This window comes from Mirounga leonina, unplaced genomic scaffold (genome assembly GCF_011800145.1).
Source record: "Mirounga leonina isolate KUSES-001 unplaced genomic scaffold, KU_Mleo_1.0 Mir_154, whole genome shotgun sequence".
Classification (NCBI taxonomy): domain Eukaryota; kingdom Metazoa; phylum Chordata; class Mammalia; order Carnivora; family Phocidae; genus Mirounga; species Mirounga leonina.
This window is the reverse complement of record NW_023270389.1, coordinates 24,629,691-24,643,810: the sequence shown is the minus strand read 5'-3', so window position 1 is coordinate 24,643,810 and position 14,120 is coordinate 24,629,691. Positions and strand designations below refer to the sequence as shown.

Sequence of the window (14,120 nt, the reverse complement as noted above, 5' to 3'; positions counted from 1 at the left end):
CGCGCCCCGCCCTCCCCGCCCCCGCACGCGGCGGCGGCGGCGGCCGCGGCGCGGGTCGTGGGGCCGCTACCCGCCGGGCGCGCGCTCGGGGCGTTCCTCGCCGGGGCCCGGCCTGCCAGTCGCTCCGCGGCCGCCGCCACTCTCAAACCCCCCGGCTACGTCGGGGCCCCTCCCAGACGCCGTTGCCGCCACGCGTCACTTCCGGGGGCGGGAATTGGCGGAGCCGCTGTGGGTGTCGGCGGTGAGCGGCGGCCGCCCAAGCCCAGCTTTCGGGGGGTCTCGGGGGCAGGCTTGCGCTCAGGGCGGGTGCCCCTTGGAGTTCCGCACTCGCCGCTCTCCGCCGGACCACTGAGTGGCTGCCAACGGCTTTTGCTGAAGCGTCCGACCGAGTCCGCAGAACCAAAGCTGCCATCTGTGTGCGGGGGTCTCGGACGGCTGGGGACCTCTCCGCGTCTCCCGCGTCCGGGAGAGGGGGTGGCGCTCGCTGGGCGGCGGTCCAGGGGACCACCTCTGTTGTTGCTGAGCTGAAGCGTGAGGGCTTCTCTCTGCTAGGCCACTTGTCCTGCATCGTTCCCGGCTGAGTGGACGGAGGAGTTGGTGCTGCCGCAGCTTGCTCACCGAAGTACCGGCTCCCAGGACATAACGGACACCCCCGATGGATATTAAATCAGCGCTGTGGCTCACTGGCCCGGCGACTGACAAATGGAGTCGGACCTGGAATCCAGTCGTGGCTTTACCCCTCACTATCTTGGAGACCCTAGTCACTTTCTTTACTTCCCAAAACGTTCATCATCTGTGAAACGGAGAGAACCCAGTCTCTTAGAATTGTGATGATTAAAGCAGATCAGGTGCGCAAGTCACCGAGTAGCGTTTCTAGCACATAGGTTCTCATTAATGAGAATTCTTTTTTTTATTAAAGATTTTATTTATTTATTTGAGAGAGAGAGAATGAGAGAGAGCACATGAGAGGGGGGAGGGTCAGAGGGAGAAGCAGAATCCCCGCCGAGCAGGGAGCCCGATGCGGGACTCGATCCAGGGACTCCAGGATCATGACCTGAGCCAAGGCAGTCGCTTAACCGACTGAGCCACCCAGGCGCCCTAATGAGAATTCTTAAGGAACCAATCACACTTGGTACTAAAGACTACTTGACTAAGTTAGCAGCAGAAGAGACGCGCAGTCAGTAAGCTGGAGTGCTGAACAAAACCCCAAAGAAATAGATGGCATATTCTATTTAACAAGAAACCAGAAGGCCAGTGTGTGTTACCTTTAGGTGGCCATTACTACCTCTAAGACCTGCGGAGTTGCTTAACCTCTCTGAACCTCTGTTCCTTGTGTAGAATGAAGATGATAATGTGCAGCATTGCTGGAAAGATCGAATGAGATAAAGACTAATGTGCTTAGTGCATTTCCTGGCACACAGTAGACACCCAGTAAATGGTGATGTCATTTATTTTTGCCTCCACCTCACCCGCACAGCGGAATTCAAGGTAAAATTAATTGAACTCACCGAGTAAAGTGTGATCCTATTAACCCTGGTAGGCTTTTGGAAGAGAATTAGCACTTCACTTTATTTCCAACCTCCTCCACCCTAAGACAGTAATTATAACACAGAGGTATTCCTGTAAAAACAACACTACCGAAAGATGTTACCTTTTTAAAAATAATTTTACAAGAGGATGTAAACATATTTTCATTAAGAGGAAACGTGCAATAACTGAAAAACACTAGCACTTTTGGCCTCTGATATAAAATGTTTCCTCGCAACAGTTTCCATTTTAGAAAGGGGAGGAAAAAAATAAGAATTATTAAGGTAGGCTGTTTAAGATACACTCTTGGAAACATTTGTTTATAGAAACATTTCATTTTAAGCCTTAGACCAAGAACAGTTCAGCGTTGTGGAACTCTTCAACAGACTAACCTGCTCTGCCCAAACTAGCAGAGAACCTCTGATTCAGCCTCAGGGTCTGCAAGTGGTATCACAATTCCTTCAGATGGAGTTGACAGTCTTGTCAATTGCAATGTATTTTTGGAAAAGAGCCTACTTTGGGAGTTCTTAAATTAGTCATAGCAAGTCTGTCTGTCTTTTTTTTTTTTTTTAAGATTTTATTTATTTATTTGACAGAGAGAGACACAACGAGAGAGGGAACACAAGCAGTGGGAGTGGGAGAGGGAGAAGCAGGCCCCCACGCCAAGCAGGGAGCCCGAGATGCGGGGCTTTGACCCCAGGACCACGACCCGAGCTGAAGGCAGATGCCCAACAACTAAGCCACTCCGGTGCCCCTTGTCTGTCTGTTTTTAAATGGACTTTTTTTTTTTTTAAAACAGTACATGTTGACAGCAGAGAAACTAGAAGAAAAGTCAGATTTCAGATTGGTGAACTGGGGGGAAAAGTTTATTAATGTGCCTGGTTTTCCCACGCAAGATTCTGTAAGTACAGAATCTCTCTCCACGGTTCCTTACACAACAGATGGTTGTTTTTGCAAACTCCGTGGTGGTTATGTTGCTTTTTTGTTATCTTGTTTGGTCACTTTCCCACTGGATAGATTTCCAGATAGATTTCCAGTCCTAGCCTTGGCTACTCAGGGTTATCTCAAATAAAATTTACAGATTTTATTTAAGTGGTTTCATGTCTGTTTTTCTGCCTGGACTGCCCTCCATTGTGTTTTTCAACCATTTTAGTTACCCCAGCCCTGCCACCCCTATTCCCCTAATTTAATGACATTTCCTTTCCCAATAACACCTGGTTATGATGATTTCTCGAAGGAACTTCCCCTTCCCTCTCTTCTATTTCGCTGCCTCTTCATTACCCCAAGTTAATATCCCTTTTTCCTAAAGAAATATTTCATGGACTCTGACTGAGCAAGCATAGAACCATCTGATTGCCCGTCCTGTCTTCCAGGCAATGTCTTGCAGCACTAGAAGTAAAGAAGAGATAGCTTTAAGTCAGAGGAAGCATCGGCCGTCCCAGATAGGGATAGATGTGAAGCAAACTGCAGCATGTATGACGTGAGGGAATAAAACTTGGGGATTTCTGAGTTCTCGTCTTTCAATCTCCCTCAACTCCAAGCTTGATCCTCCTGAGAAAACCCTTATGACTTACCCCTTTTGGGCCTCACTTTCAGTATCTTTAAAAATAAAAGCTATTCATACCTTTCACTTGTCTGTGGTGGATAGAGGCAAAGAAAAAAACAGTTGATCAAAGTAGACTTTGAATTCTTGTTGAAGGACTCTGTAGTTATTACATTTGTGGAGCTTGAAATGTTAAAGGAGCAGTTACCTTTGAAAATAAAACACAGGCTAGCTGAATACTGAATCTGACAGTATTTGCTAACCCCAGTACCTATCAAGACCCTAAAATTCACCAAAGACAACCAGTGGCGTGATGGTTAGAAATATCTTTACACCAAGACTATTATTCTGGGCAAAGAAGTTTCATCCCCAACAATAATACCTATAATCAGAGGGTATTCCAGGTCCAGAGAAAACCCATGAAAAAGCCTTTGAACAAGGTGTTTGTGGCCTCTAGACTATGAGGAAAGTTCATGGAAACATCTTTCAGCCCTAGCCGTAATCTTCACAAAACACCCTGTATTTCCCAGAGAGGACATGACAAGACATGACTTTATTGCAGTTACCTGCCTGGGGCATACTATGGATCTAACACATTTCATGACCTGTCCCAAACACACCTCAGAAATAGCTTCATATGCTTTTCTTCACTGGAATCTACACTGAGTCTACTTCTTTCCTCCTCCACTAATATATTTTTTAAAGATTTTTTTAAAATTAATTTATTTATTTAGAGACGGAGGGAGAGGGGTAGCGGGAGAGGGAGAGAGAGAATCTTCAAGCAGACTCCACACCTTAGCACAGAACCCAACGTGGTTCTCAATCTTGCAACCCTGAGATCATGACCTGAGCCGAAATCAAGAGTCAGATCTTAACTGACTGAACCATCCAGGCGCCCTCCACTAATATTTTTTAACTTAAAACAATTTTATTGGTCTTTGATACACATACTTTTTCTGGGTTGTGAAAATTGCTGCGGAATATGTATTGGAGAAAGAGGACAGAACTGATCACTTCTTTCCTAAGTGCCCTTTGGAAAAGATGTAACTTGATTGAAAATCTACCTTGTGGATAACATGTAAGATTCTGGGTGGATTCTGGGGGGCTTGACATATCCTACATTATAGGATATGTATTTCTCTGAATTTTAAGCCAGAAGTTTTGTTTCCTCTCTTGTAAATTTTATGATAACTGGCTGGAATTTTTTTTTCACTTAAAATGAACTCAGGAACCACACCAAAAGGCTTTGTTCTTTTATTTTTTATTTTTATTTTTTTAGGACTTTTCAGTCATGGACCGACACTGACACCCTCAGAGACCATCACTCCTCTCCAGGACTTCCATCAATTTTACAGTTCTCTCCCATTATCTCTTAGGATCCTATTGACATAGACAAAAAATTCTAAGGATCCAGAGATGTTGGGGAAGGAAGAGTCAGGCTGACAAATGTAGGGGTACGTGCAGCTCTCTGAGCCTTGCAATGTTGTGGTGAGGAGGGAGAGGAGGGAAATTACCACCTCCCACTGCATTCAGGAACATTTCCTGAAAGAGGCGGAGTTTGGAAGACTTGGTGCTAATTCAAAAATGTGTAAAGCCAGCTTTTTTCTGCCTTTATTTATCCAGCTGCGAAACAAAATTAGTTTGGCCACGCGAAAGCACGCGGAGCTGGTGAGTTTCATACCCAGTTCAGAAGTGTGACACAGCCACCAGCTTCCCTCCTTCAGACTCTCAAGGGAAGGACATTTAAATTCTGTCTAGGCTCACCCCGTAAGATGGGGAAATGGTTGGGTCGACAGGGCTTTTCCCCCCACTTCTTTCTTTCAGCTTCTCCCCGCTACTCCAAAAATGCCCCGGCGGCGATGCCTGTAACTGATTGAGTATGTCCCGAAATCAGCTCCCAGTGGGAGCGCCCTGAAGTGGAGGGAGAAGAGGGGGTTCTCCCAGGCTGGACGAGAATCCAATGGCAAGGTTTCACGGCAAAGAGAACTCTGGTTAGACTTTGCTTGGAACTGTCTCCCTCCCCACTGTGTGTAGACTTGATCTTTGTTTTCTTGTTTTCTCCCTACCCACCCCCAGCCCTCCCCTTCAGCCTTATTTTTCTCTACTTTTCCTTTCCCTTTTTACCTCTATGCCTTAACCCCGTCAGTGGCCCCCTTGAGAATTTACTACCAGTGATAGTGGTCCTCAGGCCTGAGAAAATTTCAGAGCAAAAAATATATTTTGGGGAGCGCCTGGCTGGCTCAGTCGGTAGAGCATGTGACTCTTGATCTCATTGGGGGTAGAGTTTCTTTCTTTCTTTCTTTCTTTCTTTTTTTAAGATTTTATTTATTTGACAGAGAGAGACACAGTGAGAGAGGGAACACAAGCAGGGGGAGTGGGAGAGGGAGAAGGAGGCTTCCCGCGGAGCAGGGAGCCCGATACAGGGCTAGATCCTAGGACCCTGGGATCGTGACCTGAGCCGAAGGCAGACGCTTAATGACTGAGCCACCCAGGCGCCCTGGGGGTAGAGTTTATTTCAAAAAAAAAAAAAGAATTAAGCAATGCTTTTTAAAATATATATGTAATGTTTAAGCATTAACCACGTGCTGAGCACTACACTGGATACTTAAGGAGATGCGGAGATGACTAAGACCAGTCTCTCCTCTGTAGAAGTTTTCTAAAAGACCAGGGGCTAAAACCCACTCTGATATGGGGGGAGGGAGGGAGTGTTAGTTAAATAGAGGCGAGGACTGTGCTGGGGGGAAGGGGGAAGGAGGAAGGGGAGAGGGTCCTCCCACTCTCAGCCCAGCACCACAGGAGCGGGCCAGGCCTTGGAAGAAGCAGGAGGGGATTTGTAGGGAAACATTCTGTTTGGGATGCTCCTCCTGTTCCCCTCCCCCATGCCATCTGCCACCGCTGACTTTGGGGCCGACTTGACTTTACGTCTCAGCTCAGATATCACCAGCCCAGCACCACCCTACTTGTGGGGCTCACCATGCTCACCTTCTCTGTCTGTTCCACCGTTCAGACTGAGTCCTTGAGAGGACAGCCTAGGTCTCAGTCACCCTCACAGCCCAACGTCCAGGGCCGTTCCTTCACCAGGAGCTGCTCAGTAAGTGCTCATGGAGCGACTAGATCAGGGAGGCCAAGGGGGGCACCCAGCACAGCTCAGAGGCGAGGATGGGAGGTTGGAGGTGCGGGGTGCCCAAAGCTTGAGCCGCCCCTCACCTCCTCCCACTCCATCCCCTCTTGCCTCCCTCGGGTCCTTAGACTCTCATCTCTCCATCCTGCCAGTCAACATATTTGGTCTCACCCATCCTAAGAAAACTTTCCCCCTCAACCATCATCAGCCTATCCTTCCCTTCAGTATCAAACTTCAAAAAATAATGGTTTCTAGGGGCGCCTGGGTGGCTCAGTCGTTAAGCGTCTGCCTTCGGCTCAGGTCATGATCCCAGGGTCCTGGGATCGAGCCCCACATCGGGCTCTCTGCTCGGCGGGGAGCCTGCTTCTCCCTCTCCTGCTCCCCCTGTTTGTGTTCCCTCTCTCGCTGTCCCTCTCTCTCTCTCTGTCAAAATAAATAAAATCTTAAAAAAAAAAAAAAAAAAAGATGCAAGCGCTCCTGCTAGAAAACCGTATTTTCAGAAGTTTTCTGTGAGCTCACTGAAATTAAGGATGGAGCCAGCTCCATGCATCCGTGCCCCCAGATGTGTGCAGTCTCAGCTCTGTCTTTTCATTCTGTACCCCTGCCCTCCTCCTTCAACAACCGCTCTTCAGAAAACATTTCAAGTCACTTATATTCTCTTACGAATTCATGTCAGTCCCTTATTTTCCCTCTTTGGGTCCAAAGAGGACATTTGCCTCTTATGTCTTATTTCTAATTATGGTCTCCAGTTAAGGGGATTCCAAGCATCGGCTAAGAAGCAAACATGGTTGGTAAAACGTGCAGCGGGAAGAACCTTCCTTCTGGGGCTTCTGTGTTGTCACCTATAAACTGAGTGGGGGGGTGTTTGATTTCTGGCTCTGGAATCTCTGAGATGTTGATTTGTCGGGTGTTAGTAAAAGCTCCTTGTATTAGTCATGTTTCTCCAGAGACACACAACCAATAGAAAGCACCTAGAGAGAAAGGCTTGTTACAAGGAATTGGCTCCCACAACTGTAGAGACTGACAAGTCCCAAGATGCGCAGGTGGAGTTGGTGAGCTGGAGACCTGAGGGAGCCAGCAGGTAGTTCCAGTCCAAGTCTGAGGGCCTGAGAACAAGGAGCACCGAGGTGTAGCTCCAGTCTGAAGGCCAGCAGGCTCAAGGCCTAGGGAAAGCCGATGTTTCAGTTTGGGTCCAAAGGCAGGAAAACGCTGATGTCCCAACTTGAAGGCATTCAGGAAGAAGGAATTCTTTTTTTTTTTTTTTAAGATTTTATTTATTTTTTAGAGAGCGAGCAAGAGAGAAACAGCATGAGAGGGGCGAGGGTCAGAGGGAGAAGCAGGCTCCCCGCTGAGCCGGGAGCCCGATGTGGGACTTGATCCCAGGACCCTGGGATCACGACCCGAGCCGAAGGCAGACGCTTAACCATCTGAGCCACCCAGGCGCCCAGGAAGAAGGAATTCTATCTTGCTCAGAGGAAGGTCAGTTTTTATGTTCTGTCCAGGCCTTCAACTGATTGGACAGGACCCACCCACATTTGCTGTACTCAGTCTTCAAATTTAAATGCTAATCTCATCCCAAAACACCCTCACAAACACAACCAGAATAATGTTTGACCAAGCGTCTGGGCATCCCATGGCCTCATCAAACTGACACATAAAGTTAATTGTGGAAGTAAATGACGGATCCGGTTTGAGGTTTGAGGCTGGGGTGGCTGTGAAGGGCATAAAGAGGTAGACAGAGCCCCCAGCCCTGTGAAGGAGCTTCCCTGCCACGTGCGGGTGAGTCACCTGGGGCTGCCACCCCTCAAGGGTGGGGCAGTGAGTTCAGCGCGCCGGGGAGGACTCAGGCTGTGAGCAGGCCCGCAGGGCAGCAAGCGGGCGGAGAAAGGGAGAGGGTGTGGTTACTAGATCAGTCCCACAGACAGGCCCCCGGACAGTGAAAGTGAGGTTAACAAGGAGGCAATCAGCGTGAGGCACATTTAGGATGCAGAATCAATGAGACTCAGTGGTTTTCTTTTTTTTTTTAAAGATTTTATTTATTTGACAGAGAGAGACACAGTGAGAGCAGGAACACAAGCAGGGGGAGTGGGAGAGGGAGAAGCAGGCTTCCCGCTGAGCAGGGAGCCCGACGTGGGGCTCGATCCCAGGACCCTGGGATCATGACCCGAGCCGAAGGCAGACGCTTAACGACTGAGCCACCCAGGCGCCCCGAGACTCAGTGGTTTTCTTTATGACTAATGCGTGAAGACCAAGAAAATGTATGTACGATTGATTGAAATGCTCATGTATTTCAAGTGTTCATTAGGTGAAAACCACGTTGAACTTGTTTCGTAGAAGGAAATAATCTTTGTCCTGGTGGTGCTTTCTCCTCCTCTCCTTTACACTCCTACGTATGGTTGGTACTTGTCAGACTGCCTGCACTGTTAGAAGTAACTTTCACCAAACCTGTCATGTTTTCCCATGGGGAAATCTGAGCACTCGAGAGCAAGGACCACGCTTCATACATCTTCAGAACCCCCCCTTCGTTGTACGCACCGTGGTGCCTTCTGCCTCCCGGTCTGTCTGTAAACAGGAATGGTTGATTAGTTGGTGCATATCAGAAGGTGGGGAAAGACGGATCAAAAATCCTTCACCTTAAAAAAAATAATAATAACCTTTTTATTTTGGAATACCATCAGATTTACAGAAAAGCTTCGGGGATAACGCAGAGGCTTCTTGTAGACTCCGCACCTGCACCTTTTGTAATCAGTGTTAGAGCAAACATAGCCCTGAATCCGTGTGCCCTTGGGCGCGTCACATCCTCCCAGTTGGCCTCAGTCCTGTCACTGGTCAAAGAGGGGTAACAGTGTCTGCCCCCCCCACGCTGTCCCCATGTCACTGGAATAAAGTCACTAGGATGAGGCCAGCCTGTGGGGTGGTCTGTGGGTCCGGCCTGCTGCCCCCGGAGCCTGCCGCCTCCCCCGGGACCTTGGGCTCCTGGCAGCCGGCGGGGCAGGGCCCAGTGCGCCTCCTCGCCTCCCCATCTGAGCTGCCACCCTGTCTTTCGGCAGCACAACCCCAGGGCTAACATAGGCTCCGGCATATGGGAAGGTGGACAAATACTATTTGGTGAAAAGGAGGAGAGAACATTACCTGGGGACCATAAAGTGCTCAAAAGTTTCTGGGGCAGTGGGGGCACCGGGCACAGAATGATGGAGAGGTCAAATGCCGGTAAGGGGCAGACCGGGGTCAGGCGACCCTGTCACCAGGGCATGCCTCCTAATGTGGGCAGACATCCAGTGACAGTGCTGGGTGTCAGAAAGTCCCTGCCTCAAACGGTCCTCCAGCCAGTGCCGACGAGACGGCCAGGTTGCTGAAATCAAATTGGACCCTGGAAACCGAGGGTTTTTTCCCCAAACGCACAAGTAAGCCGAGACCCCAGCTGCCCACCGGCTGTTCCCCACTCCACTCCCCCTGCTTCCCCATCCCACTATACCTGGCCCAGCAACCACAGGCACCCCAGGCTGGAAAGAAGACCCGCGAAGGTACAAAGGATGGGGCACCCCTGACCCAACCCCACCCCCGTCCCCCTTTCTCCGATTCCCAGGCTCAAACCACAAGCTAGGACCCGGGCTCCATCTCTCTCTGGGAGATGGGCAGGGTCCAGCCTGATGGGGCCAGAACAGGCTGTGGAGTAGTCCGACCCTTCCTCTCTCGACCACAGAAGAGATCTTATTTTTCCCTTCCTCTAGACTCTCCGGTTTCTGCTCTGCATTTTCCACTCATACCCTGCCTCATACATATTGGTACATTTGATTCACAGATGCTTGTTCTTCTCACCTAAATTCAGGGGTCTTCTTTTTTTTCTTAAAAGATTATTTATTTACTTATTTGACAGGGAGAGCCTAAGCAGGGGGAGCGGCAGGCAGAGGGAGATGGGGGAAGCAGGCTCCCCACTGAGTAGGGAGCCCGCCGCGGGGCTCGATCCCTGGATCCTGGGACCGACCGAGCCACCCAGGCGCCCCTCAATGGTCTTTAAGGGCACAAGCTAGACTGCGCTTGTCTGAGACCCCACGTGGACAGGACTCCCTAGCATGTTCCTTCGTTGTGAGGTCTTTGAGGCTACTGGCGGCCTCCTCCTCCTCTCCAGAGTCCCCTTTCTTCCTGCTTCTCTCCTCCCCTGTCCTTAGCAAATTGGTGTTTCCATGAGGAATGTAGCTGAAAACCTGAGGAACTACCAACACAAGGCCCCAGTGCCCGTGAGCTAGCGTAGCTGGTCCCAGACATCAAAAGCCTGTGTTAGAAAAGCCTGGGTGAGCCCCGGCTTCCTGTTCCCCGAGCGTTCCCCGTCTCCTCTGGCGTACTCGGAAACGGTTTGGACCAGCGAGGGGGAGGGCTACCGGCCCAGTGGGCCAGGTTCAATGTTCTGGCGGCAGACAGGCTGACATTGATGGTTGACTGGTGGTTCTTACTTGCTTTTTCCCACATCCCACACACACAAGCAGACACTAAAAGCCTCTGGGCCAGGCCTGTTCCAGTGTGAGAGAAATTAGAGAAGTAAACTCTGTGTGTGTGTGTGTGTGTGTTTGTGTTTACAGTCTTGAAATTGAATTGGAAGTATCAGTATAAACTCACAATGTGTTTACGTTTTAAAAAAATTTCCCAGCTTTATCCACTGGAAAGGCCTAAATCCAGTGACATACCCAGTAATGGGCACCCCTGTAGCAGATCTTATCTCTAAAAACCTTACCCCACAAAAAGCAATCAGAGACCCTTAGAAGAAATAGCTCCTTCCGAGTCTGTAGCAGGAAATACACAAGATAAGCCTGGACATCTAGTCATGCCCGAAAGCAAAGAAGCTCTCAAGGACCAAATAAGATGGTGTCAAAAGGACTCAGAAATCAACTTGGGGGCGCCTGGGTGGCTCAGTTGTTAAGCGTCTGCCTTCGGCTCAGGTCATGGTCCCAGGGTCCTGGGATCGAGCCCCGCATCCGGCTCCCTGCTCAGCGGAGAGCCTGCTTCTCCCTCTCCCTCTGCCTGCTGCTCACCCTGCTTGTGCTCTCTCTCTCTCACTCTCTCTCTCTCTGTGTCAAATAAATAAATTTAAAAAAATCTTTAAAAAAAAAAAGAAATCAACTTGAAGAGGCTCCCACTGGCCGACAGTAGGAGTGATACAGGCATGAACAACATCTGCAAAGGACCAAAGCACATCAAATATGTCTAAATCCATTAACACATAATGACACTAAGGGAACAGACCTCTCCGGCATCATCAGGGAAGTTAGGGAATCCATTCATTATTTTGAAAACTGGTAAATACAAGGAAAGAGTCAAGCACTTTTTGAAGAAATATAATTTTCCACTGCCTATGAGATAATGGGTATAAGTAAAGATATCAGTGACTACTAACATCAAAAAAGAAAGACAAGCAGACATTACGTGCTCCCCTCTAAGGAAGTACACACATCTATTAGGTATTCTTACAAAAACAAACAAATCAAATCTGATCTGGTCTCTGACTTTAATTACCAATTTACAGAAAATACAGGGGCAGTAACATGTGACATGTCACTCTGGGAATGTAATCTGCAAAATGTAGATGATCTATAGGAAAACAACCCAGTTTCTTTAAGAAATGACAAGGAAAAAAAATGAAAACTGCGGAGGTACCTGCGGATTACGAGAGATCTAGGAGACACATCAACCAACTGGAACATCTGGAACTTATTTAGGTTCCAATTTGAGCAAAAACTATACAAAATTATGGGACAGGGAAATGTGAACACTAGATGTTTGATTACACTAAGAAATTATTTTTTGGTCTGATCATAGTAATGTGGCTATGTATTTTTTGTTTGAAAGTCCTTATCTTGTAGAAAAACCTTCTGAGGGCGCCTGGGTGGCTCAGCTGGTTAAGCGACTGCCTTCGGCTCAGGTCATGATCCTGGAGTCCCGGGATCGAGTCCCGCATCGGGCTCCCTGCTCAATGGGGAGTCTGCTTCACCCTCTGACCGTCTCCCCTCTTATGCTCTTTCTCACTCTCTCTCTCTAAAATAAATAAATAAAATCTTAAAAAAAAAAAAAAAACATTCTGAAGTACTCAAGAATGAAGTATGAATGAATGGAATGAAATCTGCTTCAAAATTATGTAGGAGTATAGAGAGCTATTGTTAAATGAGTTAAATAGGGCGCCTGGGTGGCTCAGTTGGTTGGGCGGCTGCCTTCGGCTCAGGTCATGATCCTGGAGTCCCGGGATCGAGTCCCGCATCAGGCTCCCTGCTCGGCGGGGAGTCTGCTTCTCCCTCTGACCCTCCTCCCTCTCATGCTCTCTGTCTCTCATTCTCTCTCTCGCAAATAAATAAAAAATCTTAAAAAAAAAAAATTTAAATGAGTTAAATATTTAAAGGCCTGTGTCCTTATGATGGGACAATCAAATCTGAATTTAATCAAGCCTCTGGATCTTGTCACCAGCTCAAAGGGAAAAAAAGGAAAGAGGAACATCTTCAATAACACTGAGGATACAGTAACCCGATATAGAATATGGGCAATTCTGGAGGAAAACATGACTCTTTCTTCACAAATGCATGGCAAAAAATAAATAAGTAAATAAATAAAAAGAGGGAAATTGTTACAGTTGAAAAGAAACCAGAGACATGGCCGCTAGACACAATTTATCTTGGTTGGATCTTGATTTGAACAAACCAACTGTGAAATGCCATTTTTTGAGCAATTGGAGAAAATTATATATGGATTGGCTAATCAGTGATAATAAGGAATTGCTGTTTGTTGGATATGTTCATGGTACTGTGATTAAGTTGCTAAAAAGTCCTACTTCTTAAAACACACGCTGAAGTATTTACAGGTGAAATGAAATTGTGTCTGCCATATGCTTTAACAATTTAACCGTGGGGAGGGAGAGTAGATAAAATGGCAGAATGTTAGTAATTGTTAAAATTGGGTTCATTGTACCAGGCTCATTATTCATCTATGTTTGAAATTTTCCATAATAAAAAGTTAAATATAGAACATTTTAAAGATTTTATTTATTTATTTGAGAGAGCACAAACTGGGGGGGGGGGGGGGAGTCGGAAGAGAGGGACAAGCAGACCCCCCGCTGAGCTCCAGGACCCTGAGATCATGACCTGAGCCGAAGTCAGACGCCCAACTGACTGAGCCACCCAGGCACCCCCCACCTTTTTAAAGATTGTATTTATTTAGAATAAAATATAGAACTTTTTTTTTTTTTTAAGATTTTATTTATTTATTTGAGAGAGAGAGAATGAGAGAGTACATGAGAGGGGGGAGGGTCAGAGGGAGAAGCAGACTCCCTGCCGAGCAGGGAGCCTGATGCGGGACTTGATCCTGGGACTCCAGGATCATGACCTGAGCTGAAGGCAGTCGCTTAACCAACTGAGCCACCCAGGCACCCAAAATATAGAACATTTTAAAAATAAAGCTAGTCCTTTAAAAAAAAATTTTTTTTTTATTTATTTAAGTAATCTCTGCACCCAGTGTGGAGCGCAAACTCCCGACCCCAAGATCAGGAGTCACATGCTCTAACCACTGAGCCAGGCAGGTGCCCCAAATAAAAAGCTAGTCCTGCACATGGTGTTAACTGTATGGACCACAAGAATCCGGAATGGGAAGGCCAGCCAAGTTTGGAAGGGTGAGAGAGGTGGCATGGCAGGGAACACTCTGAATCTGACCTAAGCCTGGCAGGAAGGGTGAAGGAGACAGGAACCAAGGCTCAGTGATGTTGAAATCCTAGCCTACACGTGCCAGGTTCCTTCCTACTTCCTATTGCTGTAGTTGATCGAGGGTGCTTGTTCCAGCTTTTTGGCCACATTGTGAGCCCTTTGAGAAGGAAAATGTCCCCACTCTCCTGCACTCCGTGTTTTTCCTGCCCCCCTACCCCCAAATTCCCAAACAAACTCTCTAATCCAAGGGGTA

The 14,120-nt window shown here is 47.8% G+C and overlaps 1 long non-coding RNA gene across 1 annotated transcript; it reads left to right on the top strand.

Annotated features, from left to right (window-relative positions):
* Positions 1-135: 135 nt before the first annotated feature.
* On the top strand, positions 136-2,614 carry LOC118013667. The gene is made up of 3 exons (XR_004680091.1): positions 136-848; positions 1,339-1,488; positions 2,327-2,614. It is a non-coding gene; the product is annotated as an uncharacterized LOC118013667 (long non-coding RNA).
* The last annotated feature ends 11,506 nt before the right edge of the window (positions 2,615-14,120 follow it).